A 12,830-nucleotide genomic window follows, 5' to 3' on the forward strand; every position below is an offset into this window, starting at 1 on the left:
CAGGGCACGGGTGGGACATGCACCCTGGGCTGCTGAGGAGGCAGTAGGGAAGTGGCCTTTTAATGGGCTTTTTGCCTGAGTTTTGTCACACTGCAGAGGGCTCTTAGCCAATATGTAACCTGTAGTGAGAACAGGCAGGAGTGACACTAGCAGGAGAACAAGTCTTTGGTCCTAACTGTTTTCTGCTGAGCTGTGTCTATATGCCAACATATCCACAGCTCATCTACATCCCAACCTACACAGTCAGGTTTTGAGCTTATCATTCAACATGTGTCACATCTGACAGAAGGATATTCCCACAGGGATGATCCTACAAGGCTTCAGAAAATCAGTGGTTGAACAGAGAAAAGAACCCAAAATTTCTCTGAAGACCCTCATGGTGGAAGCAATCACCAATCACCACTGATTTCTGCTTGGCCAGCCAGCCACTCTGTACCCTCCAAGCAGCATGTCAGCACATGCACAGGTGAATCCCAGGGCCACATGGCTGTGGGAGAGACAGGCTGTCCTCATGGAAGCCAGGAGCTGCTCACAGAGCCATTATGGGGACATGAATGGGAGGAAGCAGGACTAGGGGACCATTTGGGGGAGATGGGTAGAAGGGCATGCAGGACCTGATTCCCCAGTTTAATACAGCAGAGAAGTGGGGTTACCAAGAGATGCAGTGGGACGTGATGAGCAGGGATAAGAACTACGGGAAGCCAAGCCTCGCTTTTTCTGTCATTGACAGCACTACCTGCTCTGTCCTCAGGTTGCAAATACCATAGATTACAGATGCAGAAGTCTGAAACCACTCTAGATCTGCTAGCAAGTAGCATGGAAATGTCTTTTGTCTTGGAGTTAATTTAAATCTTAGAACAATCAAAAGCAGAGAGATTTTTATGCCCATGTTCTAATAACAACAAATAAAATCACATCTTTGCTGATGAAAACTATGCTGCAATCCCACTTCAGGCTGTGTGAGATTTTCTGGAGAACGTGCTGTGCTGGCAATGTCCAGAGGGGTGCAGCAGACGATAGCTTTTGGAAAAAGTGAGTGACATCAAATCCCCAGCATGGAAAAAGTGTCAGACCACACTCAGGATACGTTGTCAGGTGATGTTTGTCCACAAACTAGCTCATATTGCAGCTCAAAGCTTATAAGGAAATTTGTTGTTCACAAATATGCTTTGCTTTTCTTTCTCAGTTTCCCCTTTTCCTTCCTACCTTAATATAACAGGTTTCAAATTGATTGGTTTGAACTTATATAAATAGGTTCAAAAGCTTTATTTTCTCAATGCAATACTCTGTGTAGGAAAGACAGCATGCAAGTGTGAAATAGATTAAAAACAGAATGAGAAAGAATGACAGGAAAAAAGCCAAATGTAATATTAATCACTGAAAAGTACTCAAAAACATAATAAAGGTTATGATTCAGTGAAAAGTAGAGTCTCTTTGGAGCAGAGAAAAGCTCACAATTTTGTGAGAAAATAGCACAGATTTAATGAAAATTAGGAAAATTAGAAGGACAAGAAATTACTAGATTGCAAAGAAAAATAAATGTTGATAAAACAAATAAGTAAGATTAAGTGAGAATAAGTTCAGGATAATGTTCTTAAAATTAATTTGGAAAAACACAGATAAAGAGCTGAACAATAATGAAAACATTAAAAAAAGAAAAGGATTTGAATGTCCAGTATCAAATTATAAAATACTTTCTTTTGGCTTTCAGCTTGGAGAAAGAAAGATTTGTACACACTTGCTCATTCTATACTTTGCTAGAGAACATCATGCAGCTCTGCTGCACTGGCTTGGAGTGTGTGTTTTCTGTAAGAGCTGAGCAGAGGATTTGTTATTTAATCACGGTGCTACTTCCAACCACTGATTCACTCAATGCTGTCAGTGGGATCACAGGGCTTTTAGACAGGCCTTGTGTAAGTTTTCATCATCCTGTACTTGGCACTGTGAGGTCACACCTCAAGTGCTGTGTCCAGCTGTGGGCCCTTCACTGCAAGAAGGACATTGGGGCCCTGGAACAAGTCCAGAGGAGGGCAGTGGAGCTGGTGAAGGGTCTGGGACACAACTCCTGTGAGGAGTGACTGAGGGAACTGGGGGTGTTTAGCTGGGAGAAAGGGAGGCTCAGGGAAGACCTGAAACTTTGCCTGGGGAAGTTTTCGGATCTTCATGACTAGAAACTTCAGAAACAGGTTTGATAAACATCTGACAGACCATTTTAGATCTGTACATGTTCTTACACCATGATGGTTGAACTCAATAGTCTTTTTTATTGCCTTTTTCTTCTCATTCTGTGAATTTGATTTGTCACACCTAAACAATTCCTCAGCACACCTATAGAGCAACTCTCCATAAGCCATTACCAATAATGCTTCTTTCTCTGTTGAATGGCTTTTGCACCTTCTGTCTTCCTTCTCCACTGATACACTCAGCTTACAGACATGAAGAGAAGAATCACATTTCCAGAACTCCAGACCCATTCACTTAAGAGTTGGGCTTGATGAACCTTGTGAGTCCCTTCCAACTCAGAATATTCTGTGATTCTTGAAATGCTTGCATTGCCACAGCACTGGGCCCATTTCCTGCCTTGGTTATATCTACATGCCCTGCTCAGCTGGCAGGCTGCAGCTCTGTGCTCTGGGTCTGTGGGTCACTAGAAGAGCACTTTGGTTTCCTTTGGGAAAAGTACAGCACACTGAATCCTTGCTCCAGGAAGACTGACTGATCAGAATAACTCGCTTCAAAGAAAGAAAAATCTTTTCCAAATCACTCTGGGAACAGACAGCAATCTCCTTTCTCAAGACATCTCCAGTATGAGCCTACAAGCAACATCATTTCACTCAAGTGACAGCTTCCTCTGCCCCAGGGGCACACCAAGCACAGTTGGTTTGCCCCTGCTTTTCACAACATAATTGCAACTTCTGTAGTTACCTCGCCTTGACAGCTCTGTTGTTTTCAGCTGGGGTGCCCCCCAGCTATGATGAGGGATGCAAGTCAGACTTGTTTAGGCCTGATCCCTGGCCTCTGCCAGTTCTGCAGCTGAGGAGGGAGACTGTGTCCTCCTGGCATCCACCAGACTGGGCTCTGGCTCTCACCCAGCAGCTGCTTTCCTGCCTCAGGCTCTCATACACCCAGCTTCTCAGCACCACAGGCATTACCAGTCTGCTCCCAGCACTGCTGAAAGCTCTTCACTTGGAATAGCTGGATAGTAGCATTATCAGATAATAAAATACTTTAGGAAAACATCTTGACTAAAATGACCTTACTAAATAAGAGACTGATACTTTAGTTTATATGGCCCTAACATATTGGTAAATGAATGAGACCCACTGAAAGGACTGAGTATTCTCATGGAGTGTACTCAGAGGAATGATGCCCTTGTCCCTTATCCACATAAGCAGCTGCTGTCCAAGCAAAACTCCTTTCAAAACTGAACATTGCTATAGCTTTTTACCTTTGAGGAAGGTTTGAGGTGCAGGCCTAGAACTCATTTCCTCCTGCAATTGTTTGTTCTTGTATTTTCTTCCCCTGCATGTGAATACCAACAACTGAATCTTTAATTTGAAATGTAGTCTATACCCCCAAGTTTGGGCCCTTTCCTATACCAACTGAAGAAGAAATGAGCCCCAGCAGCCACCTAATCAGTCTCCCTTCCTTCAAACAGAATCAACTCTATAATATCCTTCCTGACTGCTGCTTTTAACCCCAGGTTAAAAACCTCCCAGGACACCCTTCTCAGGAAAGCAACTAGCAACTATCCTTACTGTTAAGATTTTCCTATGTCTAACCTAAAGGGTTTTGCCTTAGTATAGTTCTTTCGTATCTTACAGCATGTGGGGAATTAACAAGGCATCAAATAGCAGAATTGCAAAAAAAATAATAGTACAATCCAGAATAGTACACGCCTCATAGTTTCTACTAGTTCCTCTGCATGGATGGGTTAGGTTTACATAATATAGCAAATATAATGGCTGGTTCTTTTGAAATGCATTCAGACAACTGGATGCAATACTAAGTTTGAAGCATATTCAGAATACTTCAAGTAAACCACACATAAATAATACACATATTTAATACTCATGTAAATTATTAATATTAATTCCATATTAATGATAAATATCAGCACTGCTAAAGCAAGCAGGGATATGATGGTAGTGCCTCAAAAAGCTCAGATAACAAGTATCTGAGCTGACATTATTGTGCTGACTGCTCAGAGTGTCTCATAGCCCTCTACAGAGCCACAGCCTTATGGCCACTCCTGTGACATTTGGCCCTAGACTCTTCGCTTGTGCTTCAGTTGTACCAGCCATGCTGTTCCTTATCCCAGCAAAGCTTTCACACAAGCAATGCAAGAAGGGCTGCCAGGGCTGCGTCCCTGATGTTTACTGCGTTTTTCTTGTCTATCCTCCTCCTTCAAGTGGTCCTCAAACATCTTCGTAGTAGCCACAGACAAAGCCAGAGACCTGGTGGTGCTCTGACATGTTATATGATAAATCCCCTCCTGGCAGACGATAAACCTTGGGCTAAGGGCTCACTTCCAGAAATTTAGTTCCTAAAAAAGCCTGCCCCAGGATGACTTTACAGAAGCAGGTCTCCTAGCCCTGCTGTGAACTATTCTCAGGCAGGGAGTGTGGCAGCTCCTGCAGAGCATGAAGGTGCCTGCACAGCCAACCAGGAGAAGGCTGTGCTGGGGAGCTGCCTGAGCCAGGCAGGCACTTCCCATGCTTTGGCTCCTGCACCCTCCCTGCTTCAGGGATCACTGGCTGGAGACAACCAGGGTAGGAGCAGGGAATCAAACAGCAAGGCACAAATCCTTTCCTGCTGCAAGGACCATGGAGAAAACAGTTTTGCTCCCTCCCTGGGGAGCCTGGCTTTGTGGGGCCCAGGGCTGGTCAGGGCTGTGGGGACCTGGAGAGCAGCCCTGCTGCAGCACTCCATGTCCTGGAGCATGGGGGAGCACTGTGTGCCTGGGCAGGGACAGCCAGGGCTCGTGGTACCTGACAGCTACAGGACAGGGAACTGAGGAAACAGGAGCTCATTTCTGTCCATCTAGCACCCATGCCATCCTCTGCACTTCTCCCTAGACTGATCTGCCATTCAGCTCTGCGGGAAAGAGTCCAAGGTCAGAGGCATTTCTGTAGAGAAAAATCTGCAAATGCAGTTTCATTCAGCAGAGAAACTGAAAGTTCAGAACACCTGACTGCCTCTTATCTTTGCTTGCACAAATGCAAAGGACCTTTTTCCCTGATTTTTTTCTGTGCTTACGTCTACTGTGACTTTTCCTGAATGGTGCTGTGCAGGGATCTGGAGTGGCACAGGGAAAACTGGCGCAATTGCCTCTTACAGCCCTTGGGAAGAACTTACTCTATTTGTGGAGACATTTCACTGGGCAGAGAGATAAAAATCTGCTATGACATCTATTAGTACGTGTTTTATTTGGTTTCAAGTAAATGTCAAAACTGACCATAAGAACAAAACAAGCTTCAATGCTGGACGATATTTTACATGCACTTTGTATAGGCTACATAGCTCTACCTTCACCTTGTTTTCTTCGTATTTCTCAGGTATTATGTTGCAGTTTTTCTGTCCTAAATTAAGCTTCCCTGTGAGGGAAATCTTGTTCCTTCTCATCTGAGAAGCACACTTCCCACCCAAACCTCTCCTTTCTCCCTGAGAGACAGGGTAGTGATCAGCTGCATATGCTGTCATAGGTCACTTGTCAGTGACTGAGAGTCACCAGCATGAAGTAAATACCAAACAAGTGCAGTTTGATATACAACATATGTTGAATTAAAATGAACTGCCAGCAGTCACGTGAGTTCAGAGGTAATGTTGTCTGGCAAAACAAAGACAATATACTGTTTGTCCAATTGTAACTAACGTGTGAAGGGTTGTCTGATGTCTATGGCTTCTGCTCTCCAGCAAATCTGAAACTTAGTTTGTGTTGTTGGCAACTGGGTTTTCTAGAAAAATAAAATAGTAGTATCTTTCTTGTACAGGATAAGTTTTTAGGAAATCACAAGAGCTGAAACTATTTCACCTTTAAAACCCCCCTAGAATACATGCTTTTGGATATAGTTCCTTTCAATAGCAGTCTTATTTTCCTTGGAAACAACTTTATTTGACATTAAATTCCTACAGCAGAAGCCACTGCCCTTTTTATTAGGCCATGCTGGCCATTCCATGCTGTAATGAACTATTTTTGTACTCTTCCCTCTTCTGACGTAAGGTCATGCCACGTTCTTCCCTGATGAGTTACCAAACAGCTTCTTAGCACCACAATCCTCTGTCCTCTGTGCAGCTGTTGCCCAGGTTCTCCTCTTGCTTCTCCCCTGCTTCTGGAGTTTCAGACTGTGAGATGATGCAGATTTGTTCCTTGAGACACTGTGCTTTTTTTTAACAGCAGAGACTGAAACAATCCAGTCTTTAGCTCTGTTGCTTCTTGGCTAGAGACACCAGAGAAGGTATTTGTGTAAAAAAGGATCTAAACTGGCTGCCTATTGTGAGAGTGAGGAGATACCTACCTATGTAAAGGTAGGACAAGTCCAGATGATGTCCCTTGGGACAGTTACAGAAAATGTTTTCCTTTCCTCTTCCCCTGCAATCAAACCTCCATGTGTGAGAACACATCCAGGGACAGAATGCTCAGTAAATGATAAAGAAAGCAGTGCAACCTCTCAACCATCTGCAAAACTTGCAGATTTTGGGACTTGCAAATGCCTTTTTAAAATTTAGCCTCACATTTGCAAATTCAATGCATACTTAGGTACCCTGGGAAAGAGGCCTTGATGTTCAGAGGCATTGTGCAAATGTGATTTCTATTCTGCAAATGTGATTTCTATTCTGCAGCCAGGCTTCACATTAACAATGCAAAACAAGCCCACTTGATCTGGAGAACCAGAAATTAATTTAGCTGTCCATCTTGGGAATCCTTCCAGGAAGCATATTAGCTTTTATCACCCTTTTCACAGGGAGATAAACTGTTGCTTATGTTTGAAAAATATCTTTTCTTTCAGCAACCTTGCCTACTGCTAGAAGAAAAGAGAAAAGAGGGTTGCTACTAAAGCAGCATCTATACTTTTGTTCACAGTCAAGAGTGTTTGGTATTGCTGTGATAATATGTCTGGCAGATAGAGTGTGCAGTTGGATCAGAACACTATTTAAAATTCAACAGCTCAGCTGTGTGGCTTGTTCAACAAATTGTTCCTCACACAGAGCAAAACCAGGCTTTTTCATCTACTTTTATGGTGCACACTTTTAGTGGTCAGATTAGCAATTTATATATGTACATCTTAAGCAAAAAGGGATAGATAAGCTATGACCAGATCATCTTTAGAAAGCTTAGATACCCAGCATCAGTAAAAACATCCATAAAAACAGGGCTTGAGGACTAAAGAACATATATAGAAGTGCAGCTTATGCTGGGCAGGGCACAGCCAGCACCTGTATTGCTGTGAACTCTTCCATAACTAAATCTATTTTGGGGTATTTTTGTCACCTTAACTGCATGATAACAATTTAGGTGGAAAAAGTCTATCTGTTCAGTTACCTTCTGAAGATGTGGGAATCATTTTGAGAATGAGAATCCTTTGATTCTCAGGGTTCCACCCCTTGCAAATCAAGGTAGAAAAGACTTTATTTGCTTGTTCATGCTGTAATGGTGGTCTAAGAACATGGGCAAGACAAGATTTATAGGTGGACTTAGTATTTTTCTCTTAGATTCACTATTACAGTTGAAAAAATAAGTCAAGTTTTGTGCACGCAAGTCCTTCCTTGGGCCTTAAAGCTCATCTAATTTTTACAGCCATGCCAGCTGTAAAAATAGGTTGGGCCAATAAAACAAGTAGCAGGAGAATCAAGAGATGCACAGGGGTGAGACAGAGCAGGTTGGTTCACACACACTGCAAGAGCTTACTATTTACTTTGAAGGAAGTCTTTTGTACAGGCTTAATCAGAATACTAAAATATAACCTAGATAGCCAATTCCATTTTATAATAAATATGCAGAGATCAATATGTTTTATATGATCCTGGAATTACAGATGATCTAGAAATATTGAAATGTTGTTTAATTTTTTTTTCATTATTCCTCTAAGAAAAGCAGGACTTGTAACAGATTCTTATTTTCTCCCTTATGCAAGAGTTCTCACACACAGGACACCAAACTGCTGACTGGATTTAACACAAAATTTTTTAAACAAGAACATCTGGTTGAAAAAGATTTCTGTTTAAGAGCAAACCAGCATTTTGAACAATTTTTTGACTCTTGTACAATAGTTGGTTGAAACAAATCAGTTAATTTTTTTAAAAAAATCTTGATTATGTTAAAAGCCACCACCAACTTCTGAAAATTATTATTAAAAATATTTGTATGTTTCAGATTTAAAACCATGATAAACTAGAAAACTTAGTTCACAGGCAAGGGTGAGATTGAGAATTTAGCAGATGAGTTTAATAATTAATAATAAACTAGTTACTGATGGTATAGTATCTGTACCCCTACTATGGAGAAAGGTTTTACGAGGAAGGTATAAAATCCTTACTATCTTACCTGACATGCAAGATATTTCTGACTATAGATCAAAAACGATAAAGTTTTGCAACCTATGTCTTCTAAACCAGTATATAACAGAGAAGTATGTTGGCTATCATAACAAAGTGCACCATCCCTGAAAACCAAACAGAGTGAAAAAAAATTACAGAAACCCAAATCAGATTAGTAGTCTTAAACTAATCTAATTGTCTACTGAATTGTAAATACTGATAATAAAAACTGCCTGGGTAAGTAAATCATCCTTTATCAAATTCTTCTGGTTTTCAAAGTAGTTTTTATTTATTTGAGTTGTTTGGGTTTTTATCCCTCTCTCTCTCAAGCTCCCCATTTTATAGGATTTTCATATGAGAAGTAAAATGAATATTTATGCACTGTTAGTCTTTGTTATTTAGAATAAGTCTTTTAGTAAAAATGGGAGGTAAAATCAACATAGAAACAAGGCAAGTTTTTGAAAGACCTAGCTAAAAGTTTTACCAGTTTCTGTTACGTACATGTAAGGTTGTTAAGCACAGCATGAGTGAAACCATAGACATTAAGTGCATAGTAATTAAGATGAAAGAACAGTGATATTTTTAGGGGAGTAATATAGATAATTAATTTTGTAATGCCTTAATGCTTTGAGTTTGAAAGCTTTGTAAGTCAAGTAATGAAAGAACTTTTAGTCTTACATCTTTTTGAGCTAATGAAGTCAAGACACTTGCAAAATTCATGTTGAACTACTGTTACTCTTCTAATAATAGGAGTGCTGAAAGTACAGTATTATCCAGTCAAATAGGATAATGAAAGTCTCCTGAGTATACCCTCTAATGCATATTACATGTGTAAAGTGGAATCTTTAATGATAAAAACTGCAAGTTTGTGTTCAGTTATAAAGTGAACTGTTGCACTAGTGTTCTCTCTGATACATAACATCTGCTTAGCTCTTGCTAAGATGTTAACACGTGTTAGGTTTTTATTTTCTTTGAAAACTTACTAGGTAATAATACCTGTCCTATGCCTTTTTAGTCTACCAATGTGCATTTATTACAGTAAATAACCCCTATACATATTTTTAGGGAATAGCCATTCAATTGCTCTTTTTCATCTGTACAAAATATGCAATGTGGGAAATAACGAAGGGGTTTGCTTAAAAGCTTTTTCAGCTCTACTGAACTGAAGCAGAAGTAGCAAATGAGGACAGTGGATAAAAGGCAGCAACTTCTTAACTGATAATATTGTACAGCTAACCTGGCTTTAGGGCTGCAATGAAATAGTGCACTTCTATCCATATATGTCATTGTAAGCAATAAAATTTGGCCATTGGAATTTAAAAAGCAGATGCTGAAGAATTAAAAAAGGAGTCAGGCTGGATTTTGATATCTTTGTTGACTCTACAGAGAAATTAACAAAAAATGCATTAAAAAAATAATGTTACAAACACCAAAATTCACCACTCAGTGAAAAGTTTAAAAAAATATTTCCAAGTATTGTGTGTTCTCCAAGAAGATCAAGAGGATGAAAGTCTTGTGCATTGGATATTTGAATCTAGTCCAGAGTAGTAGTTACTTAAACACAGGGTGAAAATTACTCCTGGGGCTATGAGTGCAGATGTTTTTTTTGGGAATATTGACATTTCTAGACAGCTTGTCAGTCTTCTTCTTAAAGATGATCCTTCATTATGTTCTCAGAAAAAAAAGCAATGCTCCTTGTGGTGCATTCCAGGAGTGGTATTGTTTGTACACAGGGACAACTGTCATTGCAATGAGGCACTGAAGAATGAATGTGCCAGTGCAAAACAAAATATTAAAATAACTATACTAAGATTTGATTTGCATGGCAAAGAATTAAATGCATTATAGCTTCTTTGTTTTCTTTTCCGCTATTGCATGTCTTAAATGATGAAGAAGTAAAACCTATTTATGTATCCTAACAGATAATGGGGCAACCTTTCACAGCCTCACTGTGATATAAATTATTTCCATAAGCTGGGATATGACTGTTTAAAGCAAAGTACCTATTACTATTTTAGAATCCCTAGGGAATTCTCATGAGGCTCCAGCTGTCATTTGAGAAAGAACTGGACCTCCTACACATCCTGTAACTTTTTTGCTGGCAAGAACCTGAAGATTTCTAAATGACCCTAACATTTTCTTTTTGGGTAGTTAAATCCTACCTCTGATGTGTACAGACTGAGACAAGGTGGGTACTGAGGATCTGATACCATTTTTGCTTTGCACTGTAATTAGTTGTTAACAACAATGCTGAAGACTTGCCTCAACCGGCCCAATGGAGAAGTCTTTGACACCCCATGTGTTACTGGCATCTTTGACACCCCATATGGACACCCCATGTGTTACTGGTGTCCTTGACACCCCATATGGACACCCCATATGTTACTGGTGTCTTTGACACCCCATATATTACTGGATCTTGTGTCCTCCAGTGCTGAGACTCAGGAACAGTTCTGAATTTGCCATACACAAAACTGAAGGAAGAGTCCCTTCCATTTGCACCAAATCAGACCCTGAAAAAATCACATCTAGTGCCAATTGCCAAGTATAAGAAACTTCTGAAACAGAAGGCTTCTTTGCTGACTATTTTATTTAGCCTGCATAGCATCTGGAGGGGAAAATAATCCTCATGCTTGGCAGTTGCTGTGATGGCTGTTAGGTAAATTCTGAGGATGGGGACTACCAAAGCCACATACTAAATGTTCTAGGGGATGGAGGCTACCAAAGCCACATACTGCTGTCTAAAAGGCATTCACAGCCAAAGCCTGCCAATGGAGAACATCTCCCATAATTTAGCTTGATGTCTTCACAGCCTATGGGAGTCCCTGAGAAAAAACTGGTAGTATGGCCATTAATAATATAGATCAGTGAAAAAGGCTGAGAGCACAAAGGACCCAGAACAAATACAGACTTTATGAGAGATTCAGCTGCACAGAGAAGGGGGTGTTTTAAATGGATGCTTCATGTGTTTTTATTGTAGAATGCACTGAAATACAGAGCATACTGAAAGTGGGGAACAAGCTATCTCATTGGCTAATTATTAGAAGGTTAGTTTATTTTAATTTATAATGGATTATTTTTTTCCCTTCGATTTTTATGTAATTTTTTTGTAGCAGTTGAAATCTTATATTTTCAATCTGCATACTGCTTTCCAGGAGAGGGCAGTCCATTCCCAGGATCAGTTGCCTCCCACCACGTTCTTAATCCAAGAAATGTCCAAAGACAGAAAGTTTCTTTTTGGCGGGGCACAACCAAGACCCCAAGATGTGGCTACATTTTATACAAAGCTGTCTTGGATAAGAAAAACTAAATTTCTCCACTGTCTCCCTGAAGAAGAAAGAATGCAAATATGCTACTGGAAGTACATCAGTAACCAGTAATGTGCAGAAAGGAGGCACAGAAGTGGAATGAATGTATAACCAGAGCTGGACAAGGGCTAATGAATGCCATATCAGAACTTTGGCCAGGAAGGGTTCTCTCTATCACACAGTTAGTGTGAGTTTAACAAGGGCAAGTGCCAGATTCTGCACGAGTGATAGGGCAACCCAGGTTGTGTGTATAGACTGGGGAACGAGAAACTGGAGAGCAGCGCCACAGAAAGGGACCTGGGCTCTGGGTCAATGGCAAGTTGAACATGAGCCAGCAGTGCCCTGGCAGCCAGGAGGCCCAACCCTGTCCTGGGGAGCATCAGGCACAGCATTGCCACAATCCCAAGTGAAGGGATTGTCCTGCTCTGCTCTGCACTCAGCCTTGCCCCAAGTGCTGGGAGCATGATATCTTTGTTGACTCTATGTACTCAATGTAAAAAAGACATTAAGCAACTAGAGAATGTCTGAAGAACAACCATGAGTATGATGAAGGGCCTTGAGGGGAAGACTTATGAGGAGCAGCTGAGGTCACTTGGTTCCTTGAGCCTGGAAAAGAGGAGACTGAGGGGAGACCTCACTGTGTTCTTTAACATTCTCACAAGGGGAAGAGGAGAGACAGGTACAGATCTCTTTTCTATGGTGACCAGTGACTTGAGGAAATGGCTTGAAACTGAATTGGAGAGGTTTAGGTTGGATATTAGGAAAAGATTTTTCACCCAGAGGGTGGTTGGGCATTGGAACAGGCTCTCCAGGGATATGGTCAGAGCACTAAGCTTTACAGAGTTCAAGAAACATTTGGACAATACTCTCAGGGACCATGGTGTGACTCTTGGGGTGTCTTGCACTGGTCCAGGAGTTTGGCTCAGTGATCCTGCTGGGTCCCTTTCAACTCAGCATATTCTATGATTCTAAGAATCTATAAGG

This window comes from Molothrus aeneus, chromosome 3 (genome assembly GCF_037042795.1).
Source record: "Molothrus aeneus isolate 106 chromosome 3, BPBGC_Maene_1.0, whole genome shotgun sequence".
NCBI lineage: Eukaryota > Metazoa > Chordata > Aves > Passeriformes > Icteridae > Molothrus > Molothrus aeneus.